This window comes from Saccostrea echinata, unplaced genomic scaffold (assembly GCF_033153115.1).
Source record: "Saccostrea echinata isolate AGI-Se365-2 ecotype Australia unplaced genomic scaffold, CSIRO_AGI_Sech_v1 ptg000005l, whole genome shotgun sequence".
Taxonomy (NCBI): Eukaryota; Metazoa; Mollusca; class Bivalvia; order Ostreida; family Ostreidae; genus Saccostrea; species Saccostrea echinata.
Window position 1 is genome coordinate 13,522,041 of NW_026889754.1, and position 22,792 is coordinate 13,544,832.

At 32.8% G+C, this 22,792-nt stretch overlaps 1 long non-coding RNA gene across 3 annotated transcripts in view; it reads left to right on the plus strand.

Moving 5' to 3' along the window:
* The first annotated feature begins 4,434 nt into the window (after positions 1-4,434).
* Positions 4,435-22,792, plus strand: part of LOC133179813 (uncharacterized) — a 55,952-nt gene continuing 37,594 nt past the window's right edge. For all 3 annotated transcript variants that reach the window (XR_009720196.1, XR_009720194.1, XR_009720195.1), the window contains exon 1: positions 4,435-4,611. This is a non-coding gene — a long non-coding RNA (uncharacterized LOC133179813). The remainder of the gene's footprint in view (positions 4,612-22,792) is intronic.

Genomic DNA, 22,792 nt, shown 5'->3' on the forward strand with positions numbered 1-22,792 from the left:
TAAAACGTTTTCATCCAAATTCCCATGTGAACATGGGCACTTGCAACGTCCTGTCAAGTAGATAATGCACGAGTGTATTCCGACACCTATTCATTGAATGAAACAAAACTAAAGCATGTATTTGCAGGGAAATATTCTATTTAATAAATGAGAGACAAAAAGGATTTTTTTTTCATGTCATTTTATTACAGAACATGTGAAGTTGATGATCAACGCTTATAACTAATGTAAATAGTATATGTCTAGATTACTTTAAGTCTATCAATTTCATGTTATGATGACAATGATTTTGCGTTGGTATTTTCTAATGATTTGAAATCCACATGTTATACAGGCTTTAGCATGGGCTTATCAGCTATTTAATTGCTCCTTATCACAATTTGGCAGATAATGTGGCCAAAGCAGATTTTTTTTTATTTCATGTAATTTTATGATAGAGGATGAGAAGTTTGTATTCAACTTTGATTACTATTTGAAATTATATGTCTAGACCGCATTAAATTTTTCATTTCTGTGTCATTATAATGATTACTAGATGTTATTTTTCTTATGATTTGAAATCCTGATGCTGTACTGGCTTTAGCAAGGAATCTGTCAGCTATTTACTACTAGCTGCATTATGACATATAATATGGACTTATAAAGTTTGATGATGTAAAGAAATAATGTAAGTTAAGTGTCTTCTTCATTACTTTAATAATTCCTTATAATCCTGCTGAATAGAATTTAAGGAATCCTTTTATCATTTATGAGAAATCTCTAAATACTAAAACAGGTTGGGTTTGCACTTGTCTCACCCAACCTCTCCTGTGCCCATGAGCACATGCAAATTCTTAATTTGAAGCAGACAACCTATGAGGGTGTTTCCTACATCTATTGATTGAATGAAACATCACTAAGGAGCATATCTGCAGGCAAATTATTGAATTTAAAAACTATATATATCAGACTAAAATGGAAATTTTGTCAAAGGATTTTATGACAAAAATTACAAGTTGATGATAAACTCTTCTTACTAATTTATAATCTATGTCTAGATCATTTAATTTACATATATCACTTTTATCTTATTTCGTTATAATGAGTTTAAAATGATATTTTCTAATGATATGAAATCCACATGCTGTACATGCTTTAGCATGGGTACTGATATTTACTACTTATATGACATATAATGTGGGATGATTTAAAGAGATTGTTGAATGTTAAGTGACATCTTTATTACCTTTTCTAATGCCCTGCAATAGTGCATTTTAAACATTAAATTTGGATAGAATTGCAAGTTTGGCTTAGACTTTTTTTTTTAATTTTAAACTCCCATTGGCACAGGAGCACAGGCAGGATGCTTTGAAGCAGGGTATTCTTATACATGTACATTGATTAAATGAAACAAAACTAGGTTATATATTTGCATGGGAATCAATTATTTGTAAATAAAAGCCAAAATGGGGAAATTTTCTCAAATTATTTATTTCAGATGATTCACTCTTATTGCTATTTTAAAACCCACGTCTAAATCACTTTACATCTACCATTTTCATCTCACTTCAATATTTTCTAGTGACATTTTCTATTGATTTGAAATCCACAAACTTTATAGGCTTAAAACAGAGACTGTCAACTTATTACTACTATATATAATTATATATATATAGTTTGCAATATGATATATAATGTGGTGTTATATGTTTCCATGATTGGCAAATCAAGATCTTTCATAACTTTAAAAAGGCTTGGTAATTGTGTCTTTAATCGAGAATTCATTCTTGGAAAATTGTATATAAATTAATTATAATTACTCATGTCTACATATGATATTTTAGAAATACCACCAATGTATTAACTCGAAGAATTACTCTCCATTGTGTTTGTCTGTAATTTATATGTTATATGTTTATGCCCATTTGGTCACTGATTTGGTAATAAATGCCATATTATTCTATTCACATTAAGATCTTAATTCTTCTTTTCGGGGGGGGGGGGGGGGCTTTGCTGGGTAGCTTGTGGTTTGTTAGATTCCAGATTTCCTACACAAGTTGTAAATTGATACAGCAATACCGCATTCCTATGCAGACGACTGTGTTAAAAAGCAGGGAAATTTAGGTCAAAAATTCTGTCCTTCCCGAATGTAGCGATTGAAACAAATAAGTCTTGCATTCAGAAGTGTTCACGAGAGGCTCACCGGGGATATTGCTGTATCTTAATTAATTATAATGCATGTATCAGAATTATTTCATGATAAAAATGTCGCGAACAAATGACATAATCATGATTTTATCTTTGAATTAATAAAATGAAATTGGATTTCATACGTACAAAAAATTAAATAGATAAATAAATAAAGAGGAAAAAAGATGTTATAAACTTTTTGTTTTGTTTGCTTGATGGTTTTCTTAAGCAAAATCGCATGATCATAAACTTACAAGGAGGGCCTGGTGCATGGCTCAGAAAGTCTTTTACATGTTTTAGAACAGTTTGTTAACAGTTCTTTTTTTTTTTTTTTTTTTTTAACAAATGCTCCGTCGTATTGATGACAAACAACCTTGAAAAGAAGGCCAGCGCTAGCTTCTCTAAAAAGAATACAATCGGGGGGGGGGGGGGGGGTTAAAATACTTAATTGACAAGCAATTAAAAAAACAGATTCGATGATCCTATAATACAATGTAGCATTGTTAGTAGCTAAACTTTAATTACTTCGTCCAAAATGTGTGGGGACACAGTTCAACGCTCAGCTGGAAGGAATTGTATCAAATAAAGAGTATAAATACAGGGTGATAAATTAAAAAAAAAAATAAGTTTCAAAATATAAATCATAAAATCATAGCATATTTTATAGAATGGGGAATCCGTGTACTTTATTATCTTTGATGTTTACCTTTAATTTCATTCTTTGAAATGTAGTACATCTAAACGTGTAACCAGTTATCCCATTTGTTATAATTATATGCTTCAAATGATGTAAGAACCCCCCCCCCCCTAAAAATACTTATAAATAGATAATAAAAGATGAAATTGATGTTCATGTCTAGACATGTATGAGACCAAAATTTTCTCAAAAAAATTAATTGTAAATCAAAGATCATCGATCCTCTGAACCTTACAATCATTTAAAACAAAAATTAACTAAAAAAAATATATATTCCATCATAAGAGTTTGTAAAAATGACCTTTTCTGTTTTTGGCTTGTCAAGTATTTTTATGCCCCCCCCCCTTCCCGACTGTATTCTTTTTAGAGAAGCTAGCCTTCTTTACAAGGTAGTTTGTCATCAATACGATGGAACATTTTCCTTGCAAATAATATTCACATCATGACCCCCTCCCCCTCTTTTAAAATCAAATCTTTACTAGATATCTCTGTACAAGTTGCAATCGATAGACAAGCACGCTGCGTTCTTATGCAGACGACCCTGATTTAGAAAGCGTGATATTAACCAGGGCAAAGCACATGATATGTAGGTCAAAAATCTTTCCTCTTCCAACATAGAGATTAACATGTTTAAAAAAAGTTTGCATCCAGAATTGCATATTCACGTACATTGGCGGATCAAGAAGGGGTTACTTTTTTTTCTTTTAAGAAAGAAAAAGTAAGATGTAGGCCCAATGTGTGTATGTGTGTGTGTGTGAGAGAGAGAGAGAGAGAGAGAATTGTGCATATGAGACTTTCAAAAAGTCCTACTAGCTGTTCCCGAATACACCTGAAATAGAAATATAAGTTTTTTTCTTCAAAACTTTCTCCAATCTCTCCGTTCAAATAACATAAAATATGTACATGTATATCTTCTTAATAAATCGGATTGTAAGAGAAACAATTTTTGTTCATTTCTTGATGAATATAATTAATTTCTAGTCAGTGACTTTTCATAGTAGTAATCGCTGTAGTCAATATCAGTATCAATAAAGAAAGTCAAATGAGATTTTAATACGAGTATTTACTAACACTTTCCCAAAAGAAAGATTTTTTTTATGACTTAATTCAAGCTTCTATAAATCTTTATTCTCCTTAGTTTAATTTTTTTAAATGGTTTATTTATATTTTTTCATTAAAAAAAATCAATAAAAAAAAATAAATTTTAGTTAAAAAAGAAAAAAAATAATTGGACTAGTTCTATTAATAAATATTACATGTAAATGTCGCTTCATGCTGATCTCTTTGACAATAGCACGTGCAGATTTTCATAGCTTACCATGGTTACGGGATTGATAAACTAGTCCAAGTAAATAAATTATAGATACAATAATAAAGCAAGCTTCACATTTTTTAAATAAACAAATATAGCACGTTCACAAAGTGGCAATGTAAATGCATGACTTTTGCTTATCACTCGAGACAGCGATATTTTCCCCTCCCCGCTTAAGAATCGGGATCGGAGTTTGAATTTGATACAAATGCCGAAGTGCGTGTGCCCCAAATAATGATGGAGGTTCGTGTTTCTTTTTTCGTATCGCTAGTAAAAGGATTCTAGTGTATTATTAATCACTGTTAATAAGTAAGTGATTTTGTGATGCCAGGTATCGTCTCGACTGATGTATACATATAAAATCTGCCGTGGCGTATGTTAGTACACGAGTATGACCTTGGGATTTAGGATTGACCGTCGACTTAGGATGAAGGTAAGCAAGTGCAGATAATGAACAGCCTGGCTTAATTCTTTATATCAATTTCTGATAAACAGCTGAATCAACTGGTCAGTGTATATTAATGGTGAAATATTGACCAGCTTTGTTGACCAGTTTATTAAACTACTTTCAAAGTTTCGAGGAATATATCATTGCTTTAGTTTAATAGCTGAGTGGCAGTGATTGGAATTAGCATGTCAATGTCAGCTATTTATTAAAAGGATGATGTGCTATACCGCCCCTCAGTATATTGACAAAAATTATTATCCGAATTTTACTCTTTTTTTTTTGCATATACTTAATCTTTGATATATACATACCTTCATGGAAAACCACTTTAACCGAAAATTAGAATTATGTAAGATATATATAACTTATTTTTCAGGTAGGGGTACACTGTTTACATCCAATATTCCCATTCATTTTTAGCCCTGCCCAACTTTACAAAGCTCCTAAAATACATGAGCCCAAGTAACATGAGTAAGTACATTTTTCTCTCACGACTGGTCACTGCATTTTATTAAGATCTACCTATATATATAGTTTTATATATACAGTAAAACTTGTCTAATCCGGCGACCAGTGGTTCCAAAATTTTTGGCCGGATTAGGCAACATCCGGATTGGAGAAAATTGAACCGTTATAGCAATTAAGTTAAAAATTACATAGATATAAACAAAGAGTGCATGGTAAATAAATACTTGATCAAGTGTGTCATTTGAAAAAAATCGTCTATTTCCGTTTGTTTTGAACTCTGTTTGTTCTTCAGAATTTTCATTTCTGTTCAAGTTTTTTATTCAGTATCGAAATATAATATCTCTTGATCATTTATCAAATTTGAAAATCGTTTAATGTTTTAAACAACTCCAAAACCTCATCGTAGCTGTAAATATTATTTTGTTAGGGACAGATTCCTAATTAATTTCTTTCTTTTAAAATTAATATGTTTGAATATTTAGACACTGTATTAGTTAATTTCAAACAGGGATGGGGTAATCGTAATCGAGTAATCGTAATCGATTGTAATGATTACTTCTTTTCAAGTAATCGACAGTAAACTGTAATCGAAGAGATTTTTGTTTACTTGTAATCGTAATTTAATCGATTACAGCTAAAATTTTCAATGTAATTATAATTACTTTTTCGATTACTTTCGATTATTTTATACATAAATGGATGTTATTTTGGAGAATCATTTCCAGTCAGTCACACATAAATATGAAATATAAACCCCCCTAGTGTAATGTTTGGATTTCCTAACTTTTATTATCAGAAGTTTAATAATGTTCTCAATAAAATTTGCATTATAGACCTTCTGGTCTAGTATTAAATAATTCAGAAGTGTATTTCAACCATTTATTAATAAAATACACAGAATTTTTGTGTGCATTTTACATTTGACCCACTGTCCTCTTGCTGAATGTCCTTTTTCATATTTCAGATGTTAAAAAACCTTGTCTTGTAATAGAAAATTATAAATAGAAAAAACAGATTTAAGTGCTGTATTAAATATAATTAATTTGGTAAATAAACTACATTGTACTCAAAAAAAAAGAAGATGGAAATACATGTACTTAATATTCATATCTGAAAATATTTCAACAACTTCAAACTTGTGTTTTAGTAACTTTAAAATTTGCAAAATCATTCTCATGTTTTCATTCAAAATTGTACATGTTGTACGGTTGCTTTTATATCAGTGAGAGGTTTTAAGTGTCTGTAAGAGAGGGAGTAAGTGTGGTGTGTTCCCCGAGAACGTCTACTGGACTAAACCAACATCTAATTATCACACTCAATTAAGGGGCCCTCTAAGGGGTATATCATTTATGAACTAGCTTTAGCAAGTAGACGTTCGGGGAATAAACCGTAAGTGTCACTGTGTTTACTTATCTTAATTGGCTAATTAAATTAATTGATTGAGACATCCCTGATTTGCAGATAATGAGGTGTAAACTGTGAACTACCTAGTGTTTAACTTTCATTCCATTGAAGACAAACAATATTATTAAAACTATTTATATATCTCTCAAAACACTTATTTCAATACAGAATGAAATTGTGCTATTTGTTTAATTACTTAAAGACAATTTAATTTACATATTTATTACTCGATCTGAGTTCTAATTTACTTATTTTATTTTTTTTGAAAAAGACAAGCACAGGAATGTTTTAATGTGTACTGTCAACATACGGGCAGTCCAAAAAACTTCTAATGAAGTAATTCACAATAAAATATTAAATAATTTTTGCAACAAGTCAATAAATATGGAGGTTCAGATCCAAGGTTGAAAGGAATAATTAATTCCTTGGCATATTTTATTGTAGGAATCATGTCTCCACTTTCCATGGTAGAGAATCCCTCATTTGGACATTTAGTGAAAATGTTAGCATAATAATAAAATAATAGAGTAAATCATTAAAAGAATCTGCACTGAAACTGCAGGAACACATTCAAACTTCAGTGGATAACATCAACATTTACCATTTAAATATTGCTTTGATATTTGAAGGGATAAAAACTTGGAAGTAATCAATTATTAATCGATTACATCTTCCAAAGTAATCGATTACAATCGATTACAGGACAAAAATGAGTGTAATCGATTATTAATCGATTACACAAAATTCCTCTTAGTAATCGATTATTAATCGATTACATTTTTCAGTAATCATGCCCATCCCTGATTTCAAATGTCATACATGTAATGAATATTGAACCAAAATCTTCTGTCGCTATGGTCGTTGTAAACTAGCGACACAAAGGGAAGTTATTCGAATTGCACGTCGTGCACGCGAAACGAAAGTAGAAAGGAGGTCATGAATAAGTCTCCAAGATTTTCTACAGACAAGCTACATATAACCATCACTATCACTCATTCTTATGCGAGTTTCCCCGCCTTACTTGAGCCATTTTTTTTATCATGTTTGTTAAAATCTAAACTGTTGATACAGGATAGATCATTAACGGGACAATAATTACCCCACGCGAGACTTCTATAATGACTAGCGGGCACAGGTAAAAATAAGTGGCCGGATTAGAGGAGATAATTTGTACTAATTATGAGCAGTTAGTTCTTTAAATAGCGGCCGGTTTACAGAATAGGCAAGATCCGGATTGAACAACATTTATTAAACATAAATTATAAAGAAAATTCAAGGGACTAAAATATTTCGCCGGACTGAACAACATGCCGGAATGCACAACATCCGGATTCAACAAGTTTTACTGTATATATGAAAGAAGAAAATTGTACCTTAAATTGTGCTCAATTCATATAATTAAAAACTTTCACAAATCCAAATGGCCTTCCCCATTGTAAACAATTGTTATTTACCTGGCGTGAACTCGCCTGACCTTTCATATCCTTACTCAGGCCATCATTAAAAATATCTTTGTTTCCCCTAACCCGACCCTAAAATTTCAAGTTGAGTAGGTAGGTAGTAGTGTTAAATCCAGACACTAAAAAGGGCATGGTAATCCAATAACCAAAAGGGCACTTTACGCCGCGACAAGTTTTCATGAGGGCACTTTTTTAACGTCTTTGAAATTATAAATATTTTCTTTATCATGTTTATGTACTTTAATTATTATTTAATACTGAAATCTTTAGTTTTACAAGTATTTAAAAGAAAAAATTATAAATCTGTTAGCTTAATTCATTTAATACACACTGAGAGGGCAAATATTGCCAAAATTTAAATTCAAAATTTTTTAATCCAGAAATTATGGTTATCAATGTTATGCTTAAAAAGTAATGGGTGTGAATCTTTTTGTCACTTGCTCAAGAATTATTTAAGTTTGGGGTATGAATTTTTTTTCCTTGCTTTAATATTGTTATTTGTGTATGAGGTAAATAACAGAACAAAATTGCAAAGGGGGGGGGGGGCTACTTGGATAATAAATGTAGAGGGCATTCTCTTTATTTTGAAAGTAATCAACCAACAAAATCAAGTGAAAACTGATCATACCAAAAAATTAAACTGGAATTAATATATAAATTGGTTAAAACTTTTTTTCTGGCTTAGAAACATTGAGCCTCAGGGTGTCAACTCAAAAAGTTAGAACACAGAATCATTGAACATGTTGAAAGAAACTAACTTCATACTTTGTTGTTTCCTAGCCCATTTCACACATAATATTCAGTTTTTTGGTACATTGTAAGCCGACTTAATTCATCAGCAGTTTTATTTTTCACATTTCTTCATCAACTCTGTTTTTTCTACTTTCAATTTAAAAAAAAAACGATCCAGATTTAAAATGTGTAACATTTTAATTTACAAATTAATCTATCTTTGACATTAGGCTAATTCTTGCAAAATCAATGCAATCAAATGATATTTTCTCGTGTTATCTCTTATACCCTGACAGCCTGAGGCATGTTACCTGGCCAGGTGGCTGTGTGCGTTCAAGCGAGAAGTGATTTCCTGTCCTGAATTCACACCTTTGCGTGCATTAAATAAACAAAGGGGCTAATCAGGATGCACTGAATAAACAAAGCCGCTAGTCCACCTTGCCTCTGCTAGGCATATTTATTTATTTTTGCAAGGAAAAAAGGGCATGGCGCTGGAAAAAAAGGGCATGGCGCCGAGAGAAAAGGGCATGGCGCCGCGCCATGCTAGTTTGCTTTAGATTTAACCTGGTAGGTAAATTATTTTTTTTCTGACAGCAGTTTTGAAAATATATTCCGAAAAATTGAATAATATCTCTATAAATAAGAAAGAACAAAAGAAACCGATTTTTAAACCGAATATCATACAAATGAAATTTAAAAGGAACATGTATGGTAAATTAATTCACAAATATTATTCATTTGAACTTGTGAAATATCTCAGGCCAGCGTAAATTTATTGAAATTGAATTTTTACAAAAAGACAAGATTTGCAAATACTCAACCGTCGGCCATCCGGGTATTTTTCAAACCTACTATCATCTTCATGTGCTTACACAGACAAAATGTCAAGGGCCTTGCGTGGCAAAGTAATTCTAGTGTTCCGTTTTGAAGTCACGACGTAATTCAGGAGCTTATTCTAAGTCACAGATCCCGACGTGGGGCATGGAAACTAGTCAGTCAAATGAGACCGTAAAAAAACGTAGGGCCATGCAGTTTCACAGTATACATGTTGATGTTGGCACGATAAAGATCCCTTACTGATGCTTTATGATCAATGGCCATAAGTGCCGAGAAAAAGTCTAAATTAGGAGCCCTCCACCAGGCAGGTGTTCAAATGTCGACCCAGCAATTTTTAAAGGTATTTTAAAGCAAAGAAACAAACTATTTTACACTTAATACACTGGATGTCTCAGGAAGCCGTACCATAAGCCAACTTTAAAGATTTCAACACTATTTGAAAAGAGAGTGTACCTGTATAAACAATATTTAATTCAGCCAAACCATATTAAAAATGATTAAGTTTCATATATCTAATGTTATAGTCACCAAGTTTACCCCATAAATAAAAGGAATGAAGAAACAACATCCGAATTATATTCTTCAAGATGAAATAAATATACAAAGATATATTTACAAATCCTATGGTCCTATATAGTAAAAATAGAATCATACATGAAGTGTTTTTTTTTTAGATCGAAACGAATGAAATGGAGTGAAATTTACTGATATGCAAATTGCACACAATAACACAAATTGGGCCCCTCTTCTGCTCATGAGGCAGGCTTTGTCATGCTTACTACGTAAGTTAATTTTAGAAGACACATTTGTAAATACCATCTTAACGCTCCTTAGTCATGGTATATTTAATTCACGAAATGTTTCAAGAGTGTAGGATTCTAATAAGTTAAAGATGTATATTAAGATTGATACATTGCGGTTGTTTTATAACACTAAATAACCCTCTGTGGCCACATGTTGTGGGCGCCAAATGAGAGTAAAACAAAAGCCGCCGTTCTGATAAAAAACGAATTTTGATGAAATTGTGTTTGATAAAGTTGATAAACAATAAAAATAAATATTTGAATAATCTTATTAAAAAAAACTTTTCAGTCGGCACGATTTAAGTGGGTCGGTCGCGTTAGGGGAAACAAACCTATTTTTTATTTTGGCCTCACCTGTTCAGATGAATACACTTAACTTTTTTTAGTACATGTATCACATGATATACATTCTTCTCACATGTGGTTGATGCTTCTTGTCATTTATATAAGTAGATAATAAATCTGTAGCTTTAATCGTTGATTATAGTAAAATAATAATTAGTTTTGGTCTGATTTCAATATAACTTGAGCACAAGTAGACTATACTAAGATACATAATTCTATATATTGGTTTTTGATTTTGATGCAGGAATGTTGCTATGGTTACTAAAAATAAAAAAATTCTGTGAAATGCTTTCAAAACACTACTCCTACAGTTTTGGTCTGATTTCTATATAACTTGGCACACCAGTAGACTACGTTAAGATAAATAATTCGATCTGTAAATAAACAATGTTGCCATGTTTCACTAACGTGAAAGTGAAATGAACAAAATCCACGACTGATAACATATAAGAAGCCAGCCATTTTGCACCTTAAACGTTTCTTGTAGAGTTATCTGCGCTTGATGAAAAAAAGATAAATTTTAATATTGTCAAAATATCTGTGGCACAGGCCTTCAGATTGCTTTGATCTGACCGACATGAAACTATATTTTTTTTTATACAATCATATCGTTCAGATCAAAGCGATCTGAAGGCCTGTGATCTGTGGTAAATGATTCATTGTATTTTATATTGTAATAAAGAGAGAGTTTTAAATACTGTATGCATTTTTTCATCAAGAGATTTGTAGGAAGTGTGCATGTGCTGCTTATGTGAAATTCAAGGTGCAATTAATTGGACAATGATCATGATAATCAAAATTTTGTAAATTCATTTGGTGGAGTATTTTTAATTGATAAACATTCAAAATGCTACCATGATTAAAAATATCAGGTAGTGTAGATTCAATTTTGTTCAAATAATGACCCCCGGGGGTAGGGTGGGGCCACAATGGGGGATCATAGTTTTACATAAGAAAACATAAGAATAATCTTTAAACTCTTCTTCTCAAGAACAGCAAAGCCATGATTGGTCATATTTATATGGAAGCATCCTCAGGTAGTGTAGATTTAAGTTTGTTCAAATCAGGACCCTCAGGGTAGGGTGGGGCCACAATGGGGGATCAAAGTTTTACATAGAAATGTATGGGAAAGTATCTTTAAAAATCTTCTTCTTAAGAACAGCAAAGCCTTGATTGTTCATATTTATATGGAAGCATCCTCCGGTAGTGTGGATTCAAGTTTGTTCAAATCTCGACCCCCTGGATAGGATGGGGCCACAATGGGTGATCAAAGTTTAGCATAGGAATACATATTAAATTCTTTAAATCTCTTCTTCTCAAGAACAGCAAAGTCATGATTGGTCATATTTTAATGGAAGCATCCTCGGGTAGTGTAGATTCAAGTTTGTTCAAGTCATGACCCTCCGGGATAGGGTGGGGCCACAATGGGTGATCAACTTTTTTCATAGGAGTAATAGGAAAAAACTTTAAAAATCTTCTCAAGAACAGCAAAGCCATGATTGATCATATTTATATGGAAGCATCCTCAAGTAGTGTAGATTGAAGTTTGTTCAAGTCATGACCCCCAGGGATAGGATGGGGCCACAATGGTGGATCAAAGTTTTACATAGGAATACATAAGAAAAATCTTTTTCTGAAGAACAGAAAAGCCATGATTACTCATATTCATATGGAGGTAACCTCGGGTTGTGTAGAATAAATTTATTCAAATGAGGGCCCCCGGGGGTAGGGTGGGGCCACAATGGGGGATCAAATTTTTACAAATAAATATATGTCATTGGGAAAAAATCTTCTGCTCAAAAACAACATCATTTGTTATATTGATATGAAAGTATCATCATCAGGTAGTTTAAAATTCAAGCCCCCCCCCCCCCCGTAAACTTTTCAATACTGAACTGATTTTTGCTTTTTTCCTGGCCATTGTACTCAGGTGAGCGATGTGGCCCATTGGCCTCTTGTTCCAATCAATATTTTATTCTAATCTGGAAATGTATAATATATATATCCTAATGAAATTTTGCTTGGGCCGAGGTGTCTTATATATGGGTTGACCTGTCTTTGATCTTGAGCCGACCTGTCGTAGGGCCGAGGTGTTGTTGGGCCGAGGTGTCTGACATTCAAATTTTCATGGGCAGCTCTAACTCTAATGTGATGTTCTTGGAAAATCATGGCGGTATTGGAAGAGTGGTGATGATTTGAATAGCGAAAATTCAAGAATTGACTGTATATACATAGTTAATTAACAGATCTACCATACTTTAAGCATTGGAATGCCTGTCTGAATTTTCTCAACCAGAGAGCTACAGTTTTGCAGCTATGGCATGATTAGTCTTTAAGTTATTGTTCATTAGTGGGTTTTTTTTCTTCAGAATTTTGGGACTGGGGACTGGGGCCATCAGAATTTGGAATTTCAGCATCAATTAGGCTAAATTGAGAATTTTCAAGAAAAACACAGTCACATAAACATGATAAAAAACATTGTCAGAAAACTACTTTAACAGACAATTGTTTCAACAAACAAGTAGAGATTTTTCAAAAAAGCTTTCCAATCTTGAGCAACAACCTTATACAGTTAACTGACCTACACTTATCAGGTCATATTATTCCTGAGCATTTCTTGGCTACATATATATTTTTTTTATTAGCTTTTTACTGACATTAGCCCTACCATGTAAAAGTTCAGCCAGAAGCTCGGCTGTCTCTGTAAACTCCAACTCTGCTGCTGAGATTAGAAAGACAGTGTAAAACAAAGGGAAAAATCAAAATTACAAGCTGTAAAGCTTGCATGCAATATTAAAGATCATTTCTGTTTACAATGAAAATATAGAAATGCTTTTTAGTAATTTCTATAAAAAAACTAACATGTTTTATAGAATTAATTACTGCCATTTTCCTCTGTTTGTTTTGTCAATTTTTTTTATAACGATTGAAAATCTTGAAAAATGTTAAGTCGTAAGAAAATTAGATCATTAGAAAATTATCTCCCTTGCCTTGGAAAGCATTTCAACCAATGAAATAATCGAAAATTTTCACATCATGCAATTTCTACCAATCACAAAAGAGAGGAAGTGCAAGTCCGAAGAATGTGAAATACTTCAACTCTGTATATACCGTCTCCCAAGGAAGATGGTAATCAAGACTATTCTTGGTATGAATATCTAATTACTTAATATATTTAGAACAGTAGTGGTATGAACTATCTCATTATGAAGGTGATCAACAAAATCTGATTAAACTTTACTGAGAAACATGCAATAAACATGATAAATAAACTGAATTTGATCACATATTTTGTAAGTTTTCCTTTGGGAAAATTTCTACTTCATTTTGGGAAAATACAGGCATATTTTCAATTGGAACTGGGGCAGAATTTCGGCCAAAAAAAAAATCACTTATCATTCTCAAGTTGGTAAATTCAAGTTTTTTGTTTTTTTTTTCAAATTATGACTCCAAAGGGTAGGCTAGGGCTACAATAGCCAATCAGTTTTACATAGGAATATATTGGGAAAAAATCTAGTGTTAAAGAACACTAAGGCCACAATGACTCAGGTGAACATTGTGGCCCATAGGCCTCTTTTATTAGCTCACCTGAGCCAAAGGTTAAAGTGATGTTTTCATTGAAATTTGTACATTGTCCTTCAGTCTGTCTATCTGCTAATTTTTTTTTTACATTTTCTACTTCTTCTCCAGAACCACTGAGTTATTTCAACCAAACTTGCCACAAGGCCTACTTGGGTGAAAGCGATTTAAATTTAATTCTTAAAAGAATTAAAAGGATCTCCCTTGAAAGGCATGTGACCCTTTATTTAAACAAGGAAACATTTTATGGCATCATTCAAAATTCTTCGTTCCTTGGAATGTGGCCAGGGTCATCCGTGAGCTGTTTTACTGTGTCAGCCCAGTTGACACACTATTGATTCAAATTTTATGCATGCGACACAGTAAAAATTTTGTTACACAGTAAGTTCTGTGATAATCAGAAAATCAGAGAGTAAATTCTCTCTAACTGAAACTCTTATTAAACAAATCTTACCATCTTTCAATTTTTAAGGCAGAACACTTAATTATCTCTTAATTAGGGCACTTTGTCTTGCTTCATCTTGCATTATAAATCAATTATAACCTAGACCCTAGAGCTCACTGAACAATACGCATGAAGGAACAAAGACAAATAATTTGTTTCCACAATTCCATGCATGTAACCGTATTATTGCTAGTTGCATTTTTTAAAACATTATTTGAAAATGGTATAAAAATTTATTATAAATATATGTCTCTAATTCATACCCACGTCTCTAGAAATTTGTTGGCACTGTGAGTCAAACATTGTACCATAATCATTTAATTAATGTATTGTTGAAGAATTTAAAGGCACCCCCTAAAAGTATTTTACAAATTATAAAATTTCTTTTTTAAAGTTACATAATGAGTCAAAATCATGTGTTTCTTTTAAGATAATTGCATCATAAAACAAAAAATTTATGAGAAATATGACTAAAGCAAAGTTTTGACAACTCAAGTGCACTGTAAAGCAAGAAAAAAACTGTAAAATATAAGTGCCGGAAAAACAAAAGTTGTATTTACCGCTTTGTTATTGTCAATGTCAACAATGTCAAGGTCGAGCGACTTTTATTTTTAGTGTGAAACTTGTAAACAACATTGAATTGGAGCAAACGGAAGTGAGAAATAAGTTCTGATCATCTTTATTGAAGATTGTATCAAAATCCTCAGTCATCCGATATTTATATCTATGGAATTGACACCATGGTAAATTCTTAACTTTTCTGCGCATGCGTACAATAAAGAAAAAGAAGTGAGGCAATATTTTTGTTTGGGGCAAACAAAAATTATTTTTACTTTTATTTTTCTCCAAAAAAGTAGATTTTATGCCCCACCATGAATATGGCCGGGGCATATAGTGTTTGTAATGTCCGTCTTCCATCCTTCTGTCTGTCCTTCCATCGCGTTTTGCGTTTAGCTCAGTTCAAAGCTCATTTTCAAATAAACTATCCAAGATATTTTCATCAAACTTCATATGTTGATAGATATTGATGAGAGCTATGCAACAGCATTAACATTTTTTGACCTTGACCTTTCCTTGACCTTGACCTCACTTTTTCTTAACTTCATATGTTGATACATACTGAAGAGAGCTATTCAACTGCATCAACATTTTCTGACCTTGACCTTTCCTTTGACCTTGACCTCACTTTTCTTAAATTATTGTTTAGTTCAGTTTTAAAGAAACAATTCAAGATATTTTCATCAAACTTCATGTGCTGATACATACTGATGAGAGCTATTCAACTGCATCAACATTTTTTGACTTTGACCTTTCCTTTGACCTCACTTTTCTAAAATAAGTGTGTAGCTCAGTTTAAAAGAAACCATTCAGGATAGTGTTATCAAACATCATATGCTGATGCATACTGATGAGAGCTATTCAACTGCATCAACATTTTTTGACTTTGACCTTTCCTTTGACCTTGACCTTACTTTTCTTAAGTTAGTGTCAAACTTCATATGCTGATACATACGGATGAGAGCTATTCAACTGCATCAACATTTTTTACCTTGACCTTGTGTTTAGCTCAGTTTTGAAGAAACCATTCAGGAGAGTGTTATTAAACTTCATATGCTAATATATACTGATGTAAGCATTTCAACTGCAACAACATTTTTTGACCTTGACCATTCTTTGACCTTAACTTCATTTATTTTAAATGAGTGTTTAGCTCAGTTTTATATACACCATTCTAAATATTTATATCAAACTTAATATACTGATACGTATATATGAGAGCTATTCAACTGCATCAAAAATGTTGAACTTTAAAGGGTGCTTCTTCCAAAATTGTGAAATTCTTTGCCCCAAGGTGAGGGGTTCTGCGGGAGGGTGGGCTCTATTGATTATATTGTGAAAGTGCATTATTTCCTTGAAAATCTTCTTTTCTGCACCTAGGTAAATAGCAGATAAACCAAATATACAGTTATGATGAGCAAGGTTGCTTCTTCCAAAATTGTGAATATCTTGGCCCCTGGGTCAGGGGTTCTGGTGTCAGGGCAGGGCTCTATTGATTATATAGGTAGGGAATTTTTTTTTTTTTTTTTTTTTTTTTTTTTTTTTTTAACAAAATGATTTTCTCAATTTTTCTAAATAATACCTATCACTGCTTTGCAAATGGCATTTAGATGTGATGTGATAATATACTAGTCAATATTGGTAGGGGACACCTACATGCTAGCTTGCTTTGGTCTTAATACTATTAAACACTTGCACTATGTTTTGCAAGGAGGCTGTCATTGCTGAAACTAAAACTTAAACCGGAGCCATTGATGGAAATTGGGGAAAATTCCGGAAAAAATATGAAAATTGCCCAAAAAAAGTTTAGGGTCGGGGGTATAAAATAGGGAAGGTGGGGTAACCGGAACCACACATATTTTTTTATTTGGCCTAACTAGAGGATATCTATATTGTGTGTTTAGATATTTGCTTTATCCAACAAGTTGAATGGTGTATATTTGCGAGGCTTGCCGAGCGAATATACACCATTTCAACAAGTTGGATAAAGCAAATATCAAAACACACAATTATAGATGTTCTAATTATCTCATATAATTTTCATTTAAATTACATAACAAACTTTGAGATAATCCCTGTGACACTATGCTCTGTGACACTATGAATGATTTCAACCCAAATCAATGACACGTAAATTGATGACGTTGCACTGTTGACATTGACATGCCGAAAGAAAGTTATTTGTAGATCATGATTATACAGAATATGAAATCTTGGAATCTTTTAAAAACATATGTGACAATCTGTTGGAGATTTATTTCATACAAACTTTTAACTGGAAGTTCTACAGTATTGTACATAATTACTCAGGAATCATCATGATTCGTCCTCTGAAATCATTCTGTGTACGGCAGTGCTAGCTAGGCTACTTGGAGATCCATGGTAGGCCAAAGTTTGTTTTTTTTTTTTTGGTTTACGATTTTCTGTCTCAAAAAAATGCATTGGGTGGTCGAAAAATAAAAATAATTTAGGATTTTAACAATTTCATTTTAAAATACCAGCATTGTTTGTTTTGATAAAAATAATACACGTCAATAGTGGTTTTAAGTTTTATTGCCTAGACCACATAACTCTTTTTATTCAATTTTAATTCATTTCTAACTTTAAACTGAATGTCATTTTCATTTACATGCATGTAGTTCTGATTTTTGTTTGTCAGTCAGTGCTTGGTTCATGATATTCAACTTCTTTATGTGCTCTTCAGTGATATTTGATGTGTTATAAACCTCGGCATCCCCACAAACTAAAAATAAGGGTCCAAATTTAACTTAAATTTAGATTGAAGAAAAATACAACTTAATTGTTTAACAATATTAAAAGTAATTGACATTGAAATAAAGGTTATAATAATTTGATCATGCAGCTATCAATTTTTTTCAACCTGCGGCACAAAAGCCTAATAATTTCTCAATCAGGCGTTCTTGTGTTAGGATGGGGCTCTATTGATCATATAGTGAAAATGCATAAATTCTTCAAAAGTCTTCTTCTCTCCCCCTATATATGAAGAAGATAAACTAGGTGTATGGAACACCATAGCTGCCTTATGTGGTTATTTCATGAGAAGATGGTGCTTTTTTATATTATGCTGTGGTTATTTCATGTGAAGGTGGTGCTTTATTACAGTCCCTGAAACGTTCTACTTTCCCATTTTTCCGTTCGCTCACCGTTCGTTCACCGTTCGTTCAGCGTGCGTTCACCGTTCGTTCACCGTGCGTTCACCGTTCGCTCTCCGTTCACAGTTTTGCGTTCACCGTTCACCGTGCGCTCGCGTTCACCGTTCACAAAGCGTTCAGCGTTCGCTCTTCGTTCCGTTCACTTTGCGTTCACCTTGCGTTCAGCGTTCACCTATCGTTCAGTTTTCATTGTCATTCGGAACTCCGAAGTGAAAGGACTTATCTTTTTGTAGTTAAGGAGTTACAGGTTTTTTAATTTATTAACTAACATATCGTGTTTGAAGAATCATTATTTCATGAGGAAAAATATCTACGATATATATTTTTATTATTCTAATTTAGCTGTTAGGTTATTTATTAAATTACTCTGGAAAATAAATGTTGTTACAAAATATAATAGAACTAGTTCTGAGAGTTATACATAGTACTGCGGATATCCTGTTAATTTATTATCTTTAGAACGAATTAAATTGATAGTGTGGTTAAAGGAAATATTTATTTAAAATGTAATGCACTACAGAATTTCTCTACTGTAATATGTAAAGTCTATAGTTATAGAGAAAAAAATCTTTCTTCACCGTAACTTTATATATGATTAATAACCCCCCCCCCATTTCCCCCTAAATCGGTTACTTAGTCAGTACCGTATTTCCAGAATATTTAAATTAACATTAACAAAAAGCTACGGTCTTTTTTAGAACAAAAATTTCAGTCTCAAAACAAACATGCATCTAAAAAAAGTCACAAAACAATAGTAGATCAAAATGTACACGTGTCGGCGGTGGTATTTGAAATTGGCAGAGAGTATGTTTCACATTCAAGTGTTAATGCCCAATGTATTTTTACTAATTTATTATTCAAATGTTGGAATCAAATCTAGAAATGATAAAAATAAATGTTATAACTTGTTGGAAATACTCGCACTTCGTCTTCGATGTGACGAAACTTTCACACTTGCACAGTGTCGAATGATTTTGATTGACAGGACAAGCACGTGGACTTCGTGTGAACTTGAAGCAGGAAAATAAAAACGAGTATGAATGTCAAACAAATGGATATGATTTGTTGATAAAAAAAAAAAAAAGAAGTTACTTTCACTGTCTGATATATTTAGAAAAAAAATTCAGAGTTTTTGTTTGATATAGGTACAAACATTTGGTGAAGCCTGAAAGGAGGGGGGGGGGGCTAAAACTGAATATTACTCTCTCTCTCTCTCTCTCTCTCTCTCTCTCTCTCATTTGTCTGTTTAATAAAAACTATAACACCATATTACTTAAATATCAAGTTTTGAAAATTGAATTTATAACAAATAATATGAATATGTATCTTTGTATCATCTTGTCCGAGTATAATCACGGCCATCTGGAGATACATGTAGACGTCTGCTCAATAAATCATATTGAAAAATAGAAATGACACATAATATATTATTGTATTAAAAAATTTAAAATACGAGGGTATAAATGTAATTAATTTTTTTTTTCATTACACGAAATCGCCTTGACACGGAGATATACAGGGTGTTTCATAATATATGTTACATTTTTAAATCTAATTATTTTTCTTACCTATCATATTTCTATTACAAACTATATATCATTTTTTACATCAAATCCTGCATTTTTATTCCATGTGAAAAAGTCAAGGAAATCATGGTAATACAATGATTAATTGTGACATAAACGCCGATGTCATAATTTGAATATTTTTCAAAATGGACTTAACTTATCAACATATTGCTGAATTGTAAAGCTGTTGTTTTTTTTTCAATACATGTCGCCAATATTCATTCAGAAGTTGATTAAGGAAATATTCCAAAAGAATGGAAGCTCTTTAGGATGCTTATCAGAAGGCTAGACAAGGTTAAAGGACAGGGACGGGTAATATGCGATAAATGACACAATAACTCCAGAAAGCCTAAGGACTTCAAGAGCCGAAGATTTAATTGGTGAACTGGAGACTCTTAGATAGTTTAGCAAACTCCTGAGAAAACTGTCAGACGGATGTTTTCAGAAATTTATGCTGTTAATATCAGCATTTCCATCATATATTGAACTTTGAAATATGATATGAAGTTATCAGCGTACAAATTTTCAATAATGCAATACCCCAAGAAAAGAGTTTGCTCTCTGCATTCGCCAATCTCAATCTTTGGGCTTTTTTCGGGGGGGGGGGGGGTCTTTAGAAACAGGGTCTACAATACTAGACAACAGATACTGAATGAGCTCAAAAGAAACAAACCTTCAAATGAGGAGTGTCTAAGCAAAAATGTGTGACAAGGTTATACAAATTTCGAGAAGCAACTTTCATTTGTAGGTATAATAGTGGAGGTCATTACGAACATGTAACGTGGACTTTTGACGTTTTAATTCAACGTTACAAAAATGACGTAATTTAGAAATTTCACTAATTTTCATTAATGTTTGAGATTTCGTCCAGTTTTTAATATTTTAGTTGGTAATTGTACATAATAAATCACCAAGTTGCGTTCAGCGTTCACACATCGTTCACTCACCGTTCGCTCTGCGTTCGTTCAGCGTTCGTTCACCGTTCGTTCACCGTTCGTTCAGCGTTCGCTCACCGTTCAAGTGGGAAAGTAGAACGTTTCAGGGACTGTATGTTATGCTGTGGTTATTTCATGTGAAGATGGTGCTTTATTATGTTATGCTGTGGTTATTTCATATGAAGGTGGTGCTTTATTATGTTATGCTGTGGTTATTTCATGTGAAGATGGTGCTTTTTTATATTATGCTGTGGTTATTTCATGTGAAGATGGTGCTTTATTATGTTATGCTGTGGTTATTTCATGTGAAGGTGGTTTTTCGTGTGAAGGTGGTTTTTCATGTGAAGGTGGTCTTTCGTGTGAAGGTGGTTTTTCATGTGAAGGTGGTTTTTCGTGTGAAGGTGGTTTTTCATGTGAAGGTGGTTTTTTATGTGAAGGGTTTTTTTTATGTTATGCTGTGGTGATTTCATGTGAAGGTGGTTTGGAAGTTATATAATATATATGATAGTATTTAGGTGCATGATTATTATATTCGGAACCCCTTTGACTTCATCTCTCATATTTGAAGAACTACAATCATGGCAACTGTGTCAGCAAATTTGCAACAGATTCTTCAAAATTTAAACTTACACCATGCAGTTCCAAATTTTGAGAGGGAGAAAATTAGTATAGATATTGTTTGTAGATTATCGGCTTTTCAATTAGAAAGTCTGGGCATTTCTAACAGGGCAGACATGATGAAATTACGAACTGAATGCATAAAATATGGAACAGTTATGCCCCCGAAAGTGTATACAAATTGTGGTGCACCAAAATTCGAAATTCCCAAATCATTTCTTCAAAATGCCCTAGAGAATGTCTTAACTATCTCAGATATTTCCAAGTTACTGTCAGTGTCTAAAAGAACTGTTTTTAGAAGAATGTCAGAGTTTGGTTTGAGCAAAATGACTTTCTCAGAAATTGATGACTCTGAATTAGACCTTAAACCAGGAGAAATTGTGAAAGAGTTTCCTTCGTGTGGGGAAACTATGTTGCGGCAAATGCTTATATTAAAAGGAATAAGAATACAAAGATGGAGGCTTAGAGATAGTCTTCATAGGATGGATGATCAAGGCGTGCAAGATAGACGCACTGGAAGACTTCATAGACGGGTGTACGATGTGCCTGGTCCAAATTACTTGTGGCATATCGACACAAATCATAAGCTTGTCCGCTGGAGATTTGTTATAGTTGGGGGTATTGATGGTTTTAGCCGCTTAGTAACATTTTTAAAATGCACTGACAATAATACGTCAAAGACAATATTAGATTGCTTTTTGTCTGGAGTTGAAAAATATGGGATACCAAATAAAGTCAGATCAGACAAAGGGCTTGAAAATGTTTCTGTGGCTGACTTTATGTTGAATCACAAAGGAGAAAACAGTATAATTACAGGGAAGAGCACTCATAATCAGAGGATTGAGAGATTATGGAGAGATGTATTTGAAGGCGTACTTAGTTAAGTACTTCTATAATCTGTTCTATTTCATGGAAGATCAAGGTTTTCTTGATCCTTTAAACTTGATCCACACAATTTCTTTACATTATGTTTTCTTGCCTGAAATAAATAGAAAACTGCAATTAGGGAGAGAAGCGTGGGCTCGACATAAGTTACGAACTGTGAAATCCTCTCCAATGAGTTTGTGGACAAGTGGTCAACTTCAAAACCCCACTGGAATTTTAGAAAAACCAAATCTGGAGGACTTTGGAACTGAAGGGTACATTGATGAAAACAGCAATGAAGAAGAAAATAGGAGGCCAATCTTCCAGCCCCTAGCTCACAGGATAAGTGATCAGTGCAGACTGGAATTGTCAATGGA